The sequence below is a fragment of the Myiozetetes cayanensis genome, unplaced genomic scaffold, assembly GCF_022539395.1.
Source record: "Myiozetetes cayanensis isolate MyiCay16 unplaced genomic scaffold, myiCay2020 scf3, whole genome shotgun sequence".
Taxonomy (NCBI): domain Eukaryota; kingdom Metazoa; phylum Chordata; class Aves; order Passeriformes; family Tyrannidae; genus Myiozetetes; species Myiozetetes cayanensis.
Window position 1 is genome coordinate 67843231 of NW_026087521.1, and position 14498 is coordinate 67857728.

The 14498-nt window shown below is 44.4% G+C and overlaps 2 long non-coding RNA genes across 2 annotated transcripts; one reads left to right on the forward strand and one right to left on the reverse strand.

Annotated features, from left to right (window-relative positions):
* Positions 1–1372: 1372 nt before the first annotated feature.
* On the reverse strand, positions 1373–11068 carry LOC126644248 (uncharacterized). Its single transcript, XR_007629892.1, has 3 exons — positions 10939–11068; positions 7185–7512; positions 1373–1504 (listed from the first exon to the last, which is right to left on the reverse strand). It is a non-coding gene; the product is annotated as an uncharacterized LOC126644248 (long non-coding RNA).
* On the forward strand, positions 6319–6817 carry LOC126644250 (uncharacterized). The gene is made up of 2 exons (XR_007629894.1): positions 6319–6398; positions 6537–6817. It is a non-coding gene; the product is annotated as an uncharacterized LOC126644250 (long non-coding RNA).
* Positions 11069–14498: the final 3430 nt, after the last annotated feature.

A 14498-nucleotide genomic window follows, 5' to 3' on the forward strand; every position in this document is an offset into this window, starting at 1 on the left:
CCAGGGCTTCTTTCACAAGTTTCCTATTTTGGACATTTTTATAAAAAGCTGTATTTAAGATGTCAAAAAAAAAAAATCTTCTCAAGAACCAGCAATAGTCTCTCTAGGGGTTATTTTAGACAATTCTAATTCTACAGTTTCCTCTTCATATTGGATAAGGATCTTGCATAGTGTCAGAGATTTGGTATGTGGACAGAGTCTTGGCCCCAGGACATGAAGCTGTCATAGCTACTCTGGATGCTTTCTAAACATGCCCAAGTCCTCCACAGGATCCTTCCCAGGTTTCATGGTCTGCAGGAGGCTTCTCTTTAAAAAACAAGAGTTTGCAAGACTGTATAACAGTTTTTCAGGTAGAGTTTGTCATTGTTCTTTTGCAAATATGCTTTTTTAAAATTACAGATTAGGGAAAGGGTGAGAAAGAGAGACTACAGACCAACTAAGAAACAGCTCATCATCTGAAAACAGAAGAAAATGGTCCAATTCTTTCAATCAAACTATACAATAAATTCTGGTTTGTTCACAGTAGAGTAAAACTGGAATAAATTCATCAACCCAGAGAAGCTGAGTTTGGATTATACCAGAACAGCTGAGAGCAAAGCCAGGCCTTTGGTTTTTACATTTTGTTCAGCTCTCCTATATGTTGAGAAGAATCATAGATCAGCAGCTCCTTGTCTCTGGAAATACACAGAAATGAAGTAATTTTCTTTTGGACCTTAAGGTAGAAGAGTAGTTTCATTTCCTTTATCTTCAAAGCAATAATCCTGGACTGAGGTATGGTCACTCTTCAGAATATGGGATAATAAACCCTCTGACATGGGAGAAAGCAACATTTTCCAAACTGTATTTTACTCTGCACATTTCAGTTTACTCTTTATTCTTTGCCATTGTCAATGCAAGAGGCAAGAGCAAAATAAATTGTGAACAGGGATTGTTGATTCCAAAGGTGACTACAGGGTATATTTATAGCAGCAAAGTTAACAGGGGAAATTAGTAAATGGAAAGTGGTTTAGAACAAGCTCTTCAGCAAGAACTATTGCCATAAAATACTGCTATTGAAATACCAAAAAAAAAAAAAAAAAAAAAAAGGAAACCAACCCATCTTAGTAGGTTAGGTCTGCTTTGAGTAGGAGGTAGACCAGATGACCTTCAAAGTCCCTTTCAATCTAAATCATTCCATGATTCTAAACAAACCGGATTTTTCTTGTAAATGTATTTGTTCAAGAGACTAAAAGAGATTTAAAAATCAAGATTGATTGGATAGGTGCTTACTATAATAGTAAAAATTACAAATAGTCACTTACAAGTAGCAAAAATATTACTTCCTCGGAAATACAAAAAATAACAGCCTATCATTTGATCACTCAAGTAAAGTCTGGTCAGAGAAATATGCAATGTATAATGCTTTTAGCAGTTTCCCGAAGCTTTCCCACTGCTGGAACACATTTTGTGAAGTGTATCCCTGCTTCTCTCTCAACTGAAGTTCTCTTGTTGGATTCCAAAAGACCTAGGAAAGGAAGCGATGTTGTTGAATACAAGATTTTATGAATGTCATAATGGAAGAGGTTTCAATGTATAACTTAGAGGAAATTTAGCCTTAATATGAGATGTGCATCACTCACAAACAGGGCACTTAATTTTTATTGCCTTGTTGGTTAAGTTAATTATGTCATAACTGCTAGCAACTTTTCATCAAAACAGGAGGCTGTTCTACCATAGTTTTTACATTTTGCTCCTCTGGAGTACACTGGAAGGTATCACAAAAGTAGACAGAGGACCACTGTTAAATGGTGGTATTTGGGCTTGTAAGTTCAATCTAAAATAAAGTTGCCATAAACCAACAACAAAATGGAATATAAGGCTGATATTAGGGTAGAGAAGTGGAATCTGTCACAGTGAACTAATGAAAAGAGGAACATGAGACATATGTTAGTGAGAACCAGAAAATACGTAAAATTTTTTGTATCATGTCTCCTATTGCATGTGTATTAATTGGGGGGCTTTGGGTTCCAGTCGTGGAACTGTCATGGGCAGGTGAGGGACTAAACAAAAACAAGAGTCACTCCTCTGATGCCAGTGCATGTGTACAGACCCTGCTCCCCACCCAAAAATCCCACTGAGCCTTCTACTTGCATCCCACTCAATCCAACCACAGAGAGAATGCCTTGTTATTTCAGGAAGATCTTGCAGTCCAAATGGACCATGTCGCACTAATTTGAACAGCAACTACAATAATTCTTCCTACTGCAGGTCAAATGTGCCCAGTGAGCTCTGTTAGTTCAAATGTGATCATTTTTATACTTGCATTTATGTGCATATCTGTAGCTCTGGGAGTTATTTTGGTATTCACCATAACCACCTCTGTGTTTTCCCAGTGTTTTGACATGAAGCCGTAGATATTTCCTGAGACAAGGCAAGCGCAGAGACAGCAAAAGTCTCTTTTCTCACCAAGATGTATAATGCACCTTATCACTTTTCTTCTTTTTTTAATCTCTTTATTAATCATCATCTACTTGGAAATATGGACTTAAAAGATCAGTTAATCTTTCTTCAGATGAGTGCATCTTATCACCACTATTTTAAGCCTGGGTCACTACATAAGGTGCTATAAAGACACCAGCTATAAAGACAGTTCGTCCCCTGAAAAGCTTATCATAGGACACTATCATTGGACACAACACACCCAGAAACAGAAAGAAAAGAGAGACTTGTAGTGGCATTTGGCACAAGCTCAGGTCAATTGTCACTTGGACAATACCCCCCTATTAGGAGATCACTGGTAAGACCTGTATGACTACATGAGTGCTGCTCAGTTGTGCTTACCCAGCCAGGCTAACTCCAGGGAAGACAAACAACTAATCCATGGAAATTGCATTGCCCTCATTATATTCCTGGGCGGGAAGACAGGATGCTGGGCAGGACATCACAGCAACTCAGCACAGAGAGATTCAAATTAGAACCCTGGAGCCCCTGTACATCTGGAGAAGGCAACCTCCCTGACCTTCCCAGAGCATGGTATTTTGAGGGCTTTTTCTGCTGCTGTTCTCTCACTTAATCCTTTTTAGAGCCACTGCCAAGGAGGGAAGAAGATCCAAAGATGAGAACTTAAGAGTTCTCCATGATCCCACAGGTGGGGACTTGGCATAGCTGGAGAGTAAGATTGTTTCCTCCTTCAGTGTCCCTCTTCCCCCTTCCTACTTGTGCCTCGCCACGTCATCCCTCCATACTCTTGGAATATTTTGACTCAAGCTTAACTGTAACCAAACTCTGCACTACACTCCAGAAAGGCTCAGCTAAAAGACCTGATGCTGCTGAGAAACATCTGGGCTTTGTTTTATGCAACTGAAGAGTTAAAATTATTGTCATAAATACCCTAATGTATAAAAGCTGCAAACACCCAACTGCAGCGTCAGGCTCCCAAACTGTACAAATGTATTTGTCTCTCATATTAGTAAATGTTATTTGAACAGAAATAGCACATTGTAACAACCTAACAAGAAGCAGTCTTTCTGATGACGTTTGAGACTTCTTTTCTCCACTGTATGGAAATATTTAAGACTTAAAAGATTTATATTACGAAATAGCATTTTAAATGGCTCAGTCCTGTTCCTAGTAAAGGGAAAGAGGGTTTTACCATCAGCTTCAATGAAAATGGCATAAGGGCCAAGATGCATTTTAACATGATTTTTTTCCCCGTGTTGTTCCAAGAGTCGAGAAGTCTCTTCAAAGGCCCCTCTACTCCTCCTCCAAAAAAAAATCAGTCAAGTTACCAAGTGTGAGTCAGTGCCATGGCCAGACATGAAGGCCCACTGAGACCCCGTGTACAGGCAGCAGAGAGGGCTCTGAAAGTCAGAGCTGCACCAGGCCCAGCGCGCTGGGCACCAACACACCCCGGGCATTTCCGGGGCAGCAGGGCAAAGCTGCTGCTGCCTTTCAAGAGGCTGTCTTACAGTATCCAGCACACTGTCCTATTTGCTCTGAGACAAGAATTCTCACCTTACACACACACCTGACAGATGAAACTCAACATGAACTAGTAAGTGATGGAATCAGATCTCAGCAGCCTTTGATGCATTTTCCTTTTTTTTGATTGACAGATGCTAAATTAATGACATAAATGGAGAAGTAGTCACAAAAAAATTTAAAATCTGTATTTCAATTTAAATATCACATGGACAATATCACCATTTCTCTTCAACTGAGTTTTTCCACCAGCCCCCAGGATTAAAATGTTTTTTGGTGTTGGTTTTAATAGGTTTTTTCCCTTGGATTTTTTAACACACCTTCAGATCACGCATTTTGCATTTCTGTTGATCCTTAAGTGATATGTGAATAGCATCAAAGTTTACAGGAAACACAGAAATTATGCATCCTAATATTTAGCTTATTCTTCCTTCTTCTTCATTTTCTTATTATATATCTTCCTTTTTATTCATTTATTTAGAATTATCAGATCTGTTGGAAACTACACACTGTGCATCTGTCCATGGCCCACACTGATGAGTTCTTGATCTAGTTTTGGTATGGTTAAATATGGCACAAATCATGAAGAAAAGATGTTTATGTGCTTCCTAAAAGTTGTGTTAAAAAAAAGTCAGAGCATTATTTAACGTGGTAATATGTATTGCACTGGAACAGGACTCACCTGATATCAATGTTCAGGCCTGCATTGTCTTTTCTTTTTTTAATATGTCAGTAGTGATTGTAGTTTTCAGCTGAGCCCATTTCACTGAGTAAGAGAGATGTGTCAGACAAGCAGCTAAATTGGTTCCTAAACATTCAACAGGACTGAGTACTCCAGGATCCAGTGGCTCATCAGAATTATAGAATCCCAGAATCCCAGACTGGTTTGGGTTGGAAGGATCCTTAAGGATCATCCCATTCCACCCCCTGCCATGGGCAGGGACACCTTCCACTAGCCCAGGCTGCTCCAAGCCCTGTCCAACCAGGGACGGGGCAGCCACAGCTTCTCTGGGCAATCTGTGCCAGGGCCTCCCCACCTTCACAGGGAGGAACTGCTTCCTAATATCCAGTCAAACTCTGCACTCTCTCAGTGTGAATCCATTCCCCCTTGTACTGTCACTGTCTCCTCTTGAAAATAGTCCTTCTTTGCTGTTTGAAAACAGACTGCTCTTGTAAAAAAATAAAGTAATAACAAATATTTTCCCTCAGATTTTTTCTGTGAATAATCAACCTGCATTGCCACTAAAACTGAGACTCAGAAGGTGAGCCACAGTATTTGCATATGCAGATGAACACAAGAAATGCTCTTGCTGAAGTTGAGGGTTTATAATCCCCAGTTACAGATAAAGTCTTCTATAATTTCCTGCAGTATTTGCTCTTTGGGTTACTTATTCTTGCAGTTTTCTTTGAATTGTAGCAAACTTGGAGCTCTGTCAGGGCATGGTTAGGTTGGATCTCATGAAAAAGTTCTTCCTCCAGAGGGTGGTTGGCACTGAACAGGCTCCCCAGGGCATTGGGCACAGCCCCAAGGCTGCCAGAGCTCAAGGAGTGTTTGGACAACACTCTGAGGGACAGGGTGGGATTGTTGGGGTGTCTCTGCAGGGCCAGTAGATGGACTTTGATGATCCTGTCAGGCCAGAAAGTGAGTGTGTAACAACCAAATCAGATGCAGCCACTGGGGCACAGAAACACAGGGTGTGTCCTCCCAACAGCGCCCTGTCCATGGGAAAAGCCATGGATTTCCTTAGGTCTCAGTGTAAAACAGCTCTGACCCTGTAGCATACATTAGTCAGCCCCCCACATTAGGGTTTGGCCTTACACCCTTTAGGCCCAGACCGGAACACCACAGGCGGTACAGGGAGATGCGTTGGGACAGTTTACGCACTGCTCTTCCCCTGGCGCTGCGCTTCGGTGGTGTTCTGCTTGAAGAGCCCTGAGTGACCCTTTAAGCTTAAACACAGCCAGACAAACTTTTATCCCTGGCAATTATGAGGGGAAACACGGTAACGTCACACAAACATGATGCAGTGACTTAATCGGAACCAAGTTAAGAGGGACAGAGAGAAACTGTAAATCTCCTGAGAGCGCTGGGGGCTGTTGCAGGAGCATGAAGCCCTGGAAGTGCTGGGAAAGGGTAAGACAGGGTGGGAAAAAACCCTCACAAACCCAAACCCAAACAAACCAAGACGCATTTTACAGGGCGGGAAAAAAAGTTACAATCTAGCTGTGTATTTTAAAAGGGAAAGGTTAGAAAAGCCTCCAGGGAGAGCGCCCAAAGAGTTAATTTCCAGCAGCACTTGAGGCAGCAAAGCCTGGGAAGGCTCCCGGCGCCCTCTGGTGCGAGGCAGCAGCAGGAGTGGAAATTTCCTCTGGAAACCAGCTTTGTTCCAAAGTTCAGGCAAATAAAATGACTCTTAAATGTGCCGACAGGACGAGGAGTAAGTTCCCTCCCGAAGGAGAATTTTGTTTGGGGGCAGCTTGGTTTGGGGGTGATAGGGAGCAAAGGGGGGAGGTTGCTTCAGATTTTTATTATCATTATTTTGTCTAGATTTTTTTTTCCCTTATTTCCACTCCAGAGTCTCAAGTTGGACTGGGTGCAACATGAAGAAAGGAGCCCTGAAAACCGGGTGGTGAATGAAAACCTTGCAGGATCCTTGGAATAATGGTTGCAGCATGACAAATATCTTTAAAAGAAACAAACATAAATTAAAAACCCAATGCATGCCTGTTTCCCTCCCGTCTGGAGTTACCAGGGGAGGGCTAGCCTAAACGACCACGGAGGAGGAATGTCTTTTTCCTACAATAAAAGAGAAAAGGCGGGGAAAAAAAAAAAAAAAAAAAAAAAAAAAAAAGAAAAGGCATTCTTGACTTCAAGCACCTCTCCCTTAAAATTGGAGGATGCTCCCTAACCCAAATCGATACCCTTATTTCAACTGCCAGGAGAGCAAGGGGTGCTCTCTGCCTCTCTGCTAGCAGGCTATGAATTCACTTTTTTTTAACGTCTTTTTTTTTACATTTTTACAATAATTAACAGCAATAATAGCTACTTTTGAGGAACAAATACACAAAACCCACCTATAAACGCAAAGGGGCCGACAGAGCAAAACGGGAGAGCAAACCTGAGGGTCACCTGCTGAGCAAATATACTCTGGTTTTAACCCCTAAAAAAAGGCGAGGGGGGGGGGGGGGGGGGAAGAAGGGACGTGCTGGCTGGGGATACATACACACACATAGAGCTTTCCAGCTCATCTCTACCAGCTGTTTTTCCTTCATTCCTAATGTCTTCCCGCAAATGCATCTTCCAACCCCTCCCAGGAGACTTGGCTTTTTGGCAGGTACCACTTCTTGGCCGTGGTGGGGACCCGGCTGTGAACCCGCCCCGCGGGGTGCTCAGGTGGGCAATGGTCCCCGTCGGGACCTGAACTGATGTTACGGTGTTATGTGATGTTCCCGGGGTTTCAGCTGGCCTTGGACTGCAGCTCTTCCTCTCGGCACCCTTTTCATGGGGGCAGGAGGCGCTGGGGTTCTCCCTCAGCAAAGGATAAATTTACTCTAGAAACAAAACATAGGTGTGTTCTATTACATTTTTTTTCTTAATGAGGCTTTTTAAAAAATACATTTTTGTTTTCTTTTGAGTGTTTGCGTGCTTTTTTTTCTTTAAAAAAAAAAAAAAAGAGGCTTTTTATTCAAGTACTTTCACCTCCCACACAGACAATGCTTGAGAAAGTTTGGCGAAATAAGTGGCAAGTCCCTGACGGCTGCTCTCCGGTTTGCATACCAACCAAATCGCGTTTCCTGAGAAAAAAAGAAAATACAAAACTAAACACGCTTTATTTACTAAAAGCCAGCAGATTCCTGTTGTCAGGATGCGGGCGAGGCTCCGCACCTACCCCGGTTTGTAGGCGCACACGCGTGAGACTCTTCCACCCCAAGCTCCCATGGAAGTGCTTTCAAAGGGTAAAATGTATTGATATTTTTTTAATTAAAGCTTTGCAGTCAGCTATAAGTCAAAGCAAACTGTGGCCGAATTCTTGTAGGAAGGGTCATGCGCGGGCGGATTTGTCCTATTAATAGGACACAGGAAGAGCCGGGATAGCAAACGCCTGCCCTGAACACAGCGTGGGATGTTATTTGAGGTAATAGACTGAGGGCAGGCACGAAATCAGTACTTTGTGAATGTTCAAACGCGTCGTTATTTCGTGTTAAAGAACATTTTAGAAGACGCTTTCCTGGCTTTTTCGCTGGAAGGACGCGGGATTATTTGGAAACAGTGGTAAAATGAGAAGGAAAAAAAATTGCATCCAAAGGACAGCTCCCTGTGGAAAGCTAATCAACATTATACATTGTAAACGTTCTACTATCAGCGGCTACTTTCCTGCAATTAGTTTTAAATAATAAATATATACATTCAGGAAATAATTGAGACTACATCGGAGTTTTTCTGGAAATGACTGGAAAGTAACAGAGCCTTCCCGAAACTGTCAGGATCTTCCAGGGAAGCTTGTGGATGCCGAAAAAATGAGAGTCAGTGACAAAAAAACAGGGCAGGACACTACCCCGACTCCCAGTGTCACCGTGCTTAGGAGGAAACACAAGATACGTTTCTAAAAATCCCACCCACCTGCTTATTACTTCTGTAGTTAAAATATTGGCTGACACCGTAGGTGATAAAGATCTCAGTAACACGCGGTTACAGATGTACGGAACATTTAAAACATGACCTCACCAGTTTAAGAAGTGAGTATTTTAGGTGAAAAGGCTGCGATAGCTATTAATTTCCTGTAACTAGAAATTAATTTATTTTTTTAATGAGACCTATTTACGACAGAGACTTCCAAAACAAGATTTCAGTATTTTTGCTTGGAGTGATCTTCCTATTCACAGGCAGTAAAAAATACAAAGTTTAGGAGGTGTAGGGTTTGTGGTTGGTCTATTTTTGTTTTATTTTATGTTATTTTATTCATCTTACTTTATTCTATGTTATTTATTCTGTTTTATTTTATTCTATTTTATTTCGTGCTTTCACTGGTTTTTTTGGGGTTTTTGTTTTTGTTTGTTTTTGTTTGTTTTTGGTTTTTTGGTTTTTTGTTTGATTTTTTGTTTGTTTGGTTTTTTTTTCATTGCCTACTTTATACCCATGTTTACTACATGAATCCATTAATAAGGCTTTCAAGAAGAAAAAAACCCAAACCCCTAAGGAGGCGACGAGGAGGGCCTGACTGTATTTCTTTAATGAACTGGAAGACAAAACTTCTATTGACGTAGGTGGGAAGCGAGTGAGGCCCTACGCGGATCCCTGCGGGGTGTCCCCTGTCAGGATCCAGGTGTATTTTCCTTTCCTCGGCCCTGCGGGACAAGTGGACGATGCCGCATCTCCCCTGAGGCCGTGCCGTCCCTGGGCAGGGCTGCTCCGGCCGCAGCGGCACCGAGACGCTCCCAAATCTCTCTGGGCTTACACTGAATTATCCTGCTTTCATTCACGTTTCAAATAAACTATTTTATTAACGTCCCACTAACTGTTCTAACGACCAGTGTTATTTAATCACCGGTTCTCCGTCAAAGTTTTTATTTATTTGAAAGTTCTTTGCAATTTCCAGTCGCTCTCCACATAATATACACTATTAGAGAAAGTGAGAGGGCTCTCAAAGAGAAAAACACAGAATTAGTCCCGCTTATTGCAAGACGAGCAACCCACTAAGGCTCCTAGTTTCATTTTTAATACAAAGACAAGTATTTTCCCAACCTGCTAAGCACTGGCTATTCCCTTCCCAACCTGCTAAGCACTCACTATTTCCGTGGATCTCCCTGGAAGGGGCTGGGTGCTGAAGCCTTAGGAGAAAACAGGCCACCTTTCAAGAAAGGCCTAACTGCGGATTTAAATAGCCGCACTTTAAGCACCCACATTAACAAGCAATAAGTTCTACGACTTCGCCTCAATCCCAAATTCACTGCACCGCGCTCCAAGGATGACATAAACAGATGTGAGCACTGCAGGAACAGTGCGCGAAAGTTACAGCCAAAACGGGAAAAGAAAAAAAAAAAAAAAAAGGCTCCCCTAACCTCAAAATGCTTCAAGGGGATGTGCGCGCAGCGACAGCCGCGCTCCGGAGCAGGACCCTCGGGAAGCAAGGCCCGACCCCGGCCCCGGGGCACCCGGTACGCCAAACCACGGGGGGAGCCGAGCTGGCCCCGACACCCACCAGGCATTTTTATCCAACCCATCGCATGTTTGCTTCGAGGCGGGCCAAGGAAAAAGTCCCCCCCGTGCCCAGGACTCAGCCGTGCCGAGTGTGACCCACACGGAGCCCACGGCACAAACAGCGACCCGGGCAGGGCTGCGGCATCGGGCCCGCATCTTGAATTAGCAACGGCAAGAATTAAAGAATTACCTAACCCCGGAACATTGTGGAGAGCTCAGTAAAGCAAAGAAAGAAAATAAAAATGCAACAACAACAGCAAATCTCCCAGAGCAGGGCAGACGGCACAGCACTGCCGGCTCCCGGCAGCGCGGCTGCTGCTCGGGTTTCCCACCATGGAAAGAACGGAAGAAACCTCTTTTTGTGGGTTCTCTCCCCCCCCCACCCCGTAATGTTTCTTCTCTTTTCTGCGCGAAGCAGCAACCCCGTCCCTCTGCACTAGGCCACGCAGAATCTCCCAAAGCAGTTTAATAAAGGGTAAACCCGGAATTGAGATATTCTGATTGACAGTGATTTTATACATAAAAATATAATATAAAATATATGTATTTATATTTTTATATCTATTTAAAAAAACAACTCTGCGTCTTTCAATATATAGGGAACAAATTGGACTCGAGGGAATGCAAAGTCAGCAACAGGAGCAGCTTTTCTCACCGGGCTCTGTCTTTTTTTCTGCTTTAGACAGTGCTCAGCAAAACGGAATAACCAGAACGATCCCCAGGTGATACTGAGCACGGTGACATACCGCAGTGATAAAATATGACTGTGCCACTCCTACCTCGGGACTGTTTTACTGTGGTACATCCCCGGATATCCCTCTGCCCCGGCCGCGGGGCTGGCTGCTGGAATTAAATCCACCGTCGCACCCGGGGAAAGTTCTCAGTCCCAGGACCGACCGGCCTCTTCACGAACACTAAAAAAAAAAAAAATGCAGTTTAGGAGGAGTAGCAATAGGCTCTCGTGTAAAAATTGTGACACGAGGGCAATGAACGTGTCTGTTATTATTAGTAGTAAATAGTAATATTTTAAAATAGAATATGCAGAGTTCAGGAGGAGTAGCCATAGGCTTTCATGTAAAAATCGTGACACGGGGGAAACGCATGTGTTTCTGATTATTATTTTTAAATTAGTGATATTTTAAAATAAAAAGTGCAGACTCCTGGAGAAATAGCCATAAACGCTCATTTAAAAATCGTGACACGGGGGCAATGCATGTATTTTTAAACAACCGGTGATGCTGTTTTTAAAGGATCAGGATTATTTCAGCAACCTTGTCTTTGAAATACCCTCCGGGGGGCCAGTGCTCGGTTCTTCGGGAGGGAGAGGGCAGAGCGGGCGCCGTAGGTGCTGGCGTTTGGGGGCGTTTTTGCTGGGATTCGGGCAGTGCCCGAAGGGAGGGCCGGCGAAGGTCCCTGCACGGGTCCCTGCACGCCCAGTTCGCAGCGGCCTCGCCATCTTACCCAGCGCCGCCGCGCGGGCACGGCACGGACAGGCCGGGCTCGGAGCGCACCCACGCGGTACGAGCGTCAATCCGGGCGCTGGCAGAGGGGCACGCACAGTACTGCTTCCAGAGCCCAAAAGCTAACAAAATATGTCACAATAAATAGTAAGGGAGGAGAGCCGCGACTCCTTCCCGCCTGTGTTTCCAGGCGACGCCCTCCGAGCGAACACGCCTGTCCCTGCCGGCAGAGCGGGGCCCGAGATGAAGATATGCCTGTGTGCCGCCGGGTCCTTCCCCTCTCGGCGCCTCGCCAGCCCGGGTCCCGCGGCCCCTCGGCCGGCACAGCCCGCTCGGCCCGCGGGGGGAGCCCGCAGAAAATGGAGGCGGGCGGGAGCGCAGCGCCGAGCGTCTGCACGGCCGGGCGGCTCCTTGCCCAAGCGGCGGCAGGGCTCTGGGCCAAGGCAGGAGCGATCGAGCTCCCCCCACCCGTCTGCGCTCATTCGGGACACGGCAGCCACACGCCACCCGAGGCTCCGCTCACCGAGAGGACGATACTCTTGAGCCCGTCTGGGACGGAGCCCTCACGGCTCCGCCCCGGGCCTTTCGAGAACGTTCCCCTCGGCCAGCCCGGCGCGGCGGGGGCAGCGCGCCCCCTGCCGCCTGCCCTTCCCGGCCCTCACGGCGCCATGGTAGTAAAAAAGGTTAAATTGTGGGCGAAAAGTCACCTTTGGCACCCTACAGTGTCTACCCCTACCCGCACACCTGCGCATCATTTGCGTCAGGATTTTGTCAGGGTTTTTTTAATTATTTTTTTTCTTTAAATTATGGCCCCAGCGGTTTAAGGCATAAAGTGCTGAGTTGTGAAGTGAAATTGAATGCTGAGTTAAACTCAGATGACCGGCACCCGACACAAAATTTTTTCCCCTATTCTTTTTATTTCAAAAGCACGTGCCTGTTTTATCACCCCTTCGTGGTGGTTTGTGGTTCCATTAAATGACTCCAAATATCAGATTGCAAATACTGAAAATGCAAATCCAGCTTGTCTAATCTAGAGTTTAAAATATTCTTGTGATGTCACAAAGTGATGGCTTATAAAATATTTTCATTTAATTAGGAAGCATTAAGAGGATTTCTGCGAGGAAAAAAAAAGACGAGGAAGCTCACTTTGAATTATTTATGTGCTGTGAACTATCATGATTGCTGCTGAAGCTTTTCAAGTACAAAAATGCAGGCTTTGCTTCCTTTTCATTTTTAGAATCTAATTCTTTAATTATTCAGGCATGCAAGTTCCTGTGAATGGGGACTAATTATGCAGGTAATCAAGGTTTTATTCTAAGTTTATTTTTAAAAAGCAAAGATGGGCCGATACTATGTACTATGTTGCTGACACTGTATTTGTGCACTGAAATACTCCTTTAAGGAATGGCAGTAGCTTGGGATTTCATGGAAGTAAAAGGGGTATAGATGAATTCATACCTTGTGTAAGGTGACAAATGCAATCCATGGCATACAGCTCGCTGTCCTGCAAGAGAGCAAGGTGTCCTTCCCCAGGACTGAGTCCTCATCATCCCTTTCCTTTTCACAGAATCACAGAATGTCCTGAGTGGGAAGGGACCCGCAAGGATCATCCAGGCCCAACTTCTGGCCCTGCACAGATACCCCAACAATCCCACCCTGTCCCTCAGAGCATTGTCCAAATGCTCCTGGAGCTTTGGCAGACTTGGGGCTCTGCCTACTGCCCTGGGGAGCCTGTTCAGTGCCAACCATCCTCTAGGGGAAGAACCTTGTCCCAATATCCAGCCTAACCCTGCTCTGACAGAGCTCCACCATTCCCTCAGGTCCTCTCACTGGTCACACAGAGCAGAGATCGGTTCTGCCCCTTCACTGACCCTTGTAAGGATGTTGAAGATCACAATGAGGTCTCCCTAACTGTTATTGATTGTCCAAGGAGAAGAAAATTAGGTTTAGAGATCTGTAGAATGGGCAGCCCACGTCCTTTGTGGGCCTCAAGACTCCTTCTTTTTCCTCCAGAATTCCTATTCCACTGTAATCCTTTGAGGTGCCCTCTGGACAAGCAAGGGGGAGTCCACAACATTAAAAAGGGTATTTTATTTCAGACTGACAAAAATGTGGTACAGTATCTGTCTCATGCACACAGAGCAACTAATAAAACCTTTTAGCTTCACCCTACCAAAGCAGTTTCCTCAAATATCCTTCGATAGGCACTCCCTAAAGCAGGAAAAGAAAAACCCAAACACTAATTAGTACCAACTATTCTGCTGGCAGATAGCCAAAAGAAGAAATGGACCTCTAACTTCCATTTTTTTATTTTACTTCTTCAACTCTCTGACGAGTGGTGGTTGAGCAGCATTTGCAGTGTGGTGGCTCTGACAATGTCAGAAGCATTTGCAGTGTGGGGGATGCTGGTACAGCAGGGAAAAGGTCTGCACGCTTTGTAACTAGTCACATTTGGTTAGATGAATATCATAATGAAATTAATCATATCAAAAGTGCTATAGAAAACATTCATAACAAATATAAATTTACTACTTACAAATAGTAAATAGCCTTCTCAAAGAATAGAAATAGTAATGCAAAGCCCTCTGTAGGTACTGAAGTGTTGGTGCAGCTTCTGGAGAAGCTCCCTGGCTAGGGAATGGAGGGGCAGGGGGATCAGACACCTCCTCCTTGCCCTTTTGTCACCTTCAGTTTCTCAAAGCACTGTTTCTGCTGCCCCAGGGGTGAAAGCCACTTCCAGCTTTGGGTGGATGGGAGAAGAAAGGCCAAGGAGCTGATCCTCAATTGTGTGGAATGAACAGCAACAGATGGAGAAGTAGGAGACAAATGAATTTTCCCTTTCCTTTCTGGATCTCTCTCTGGATTTAATTATCCAAGGA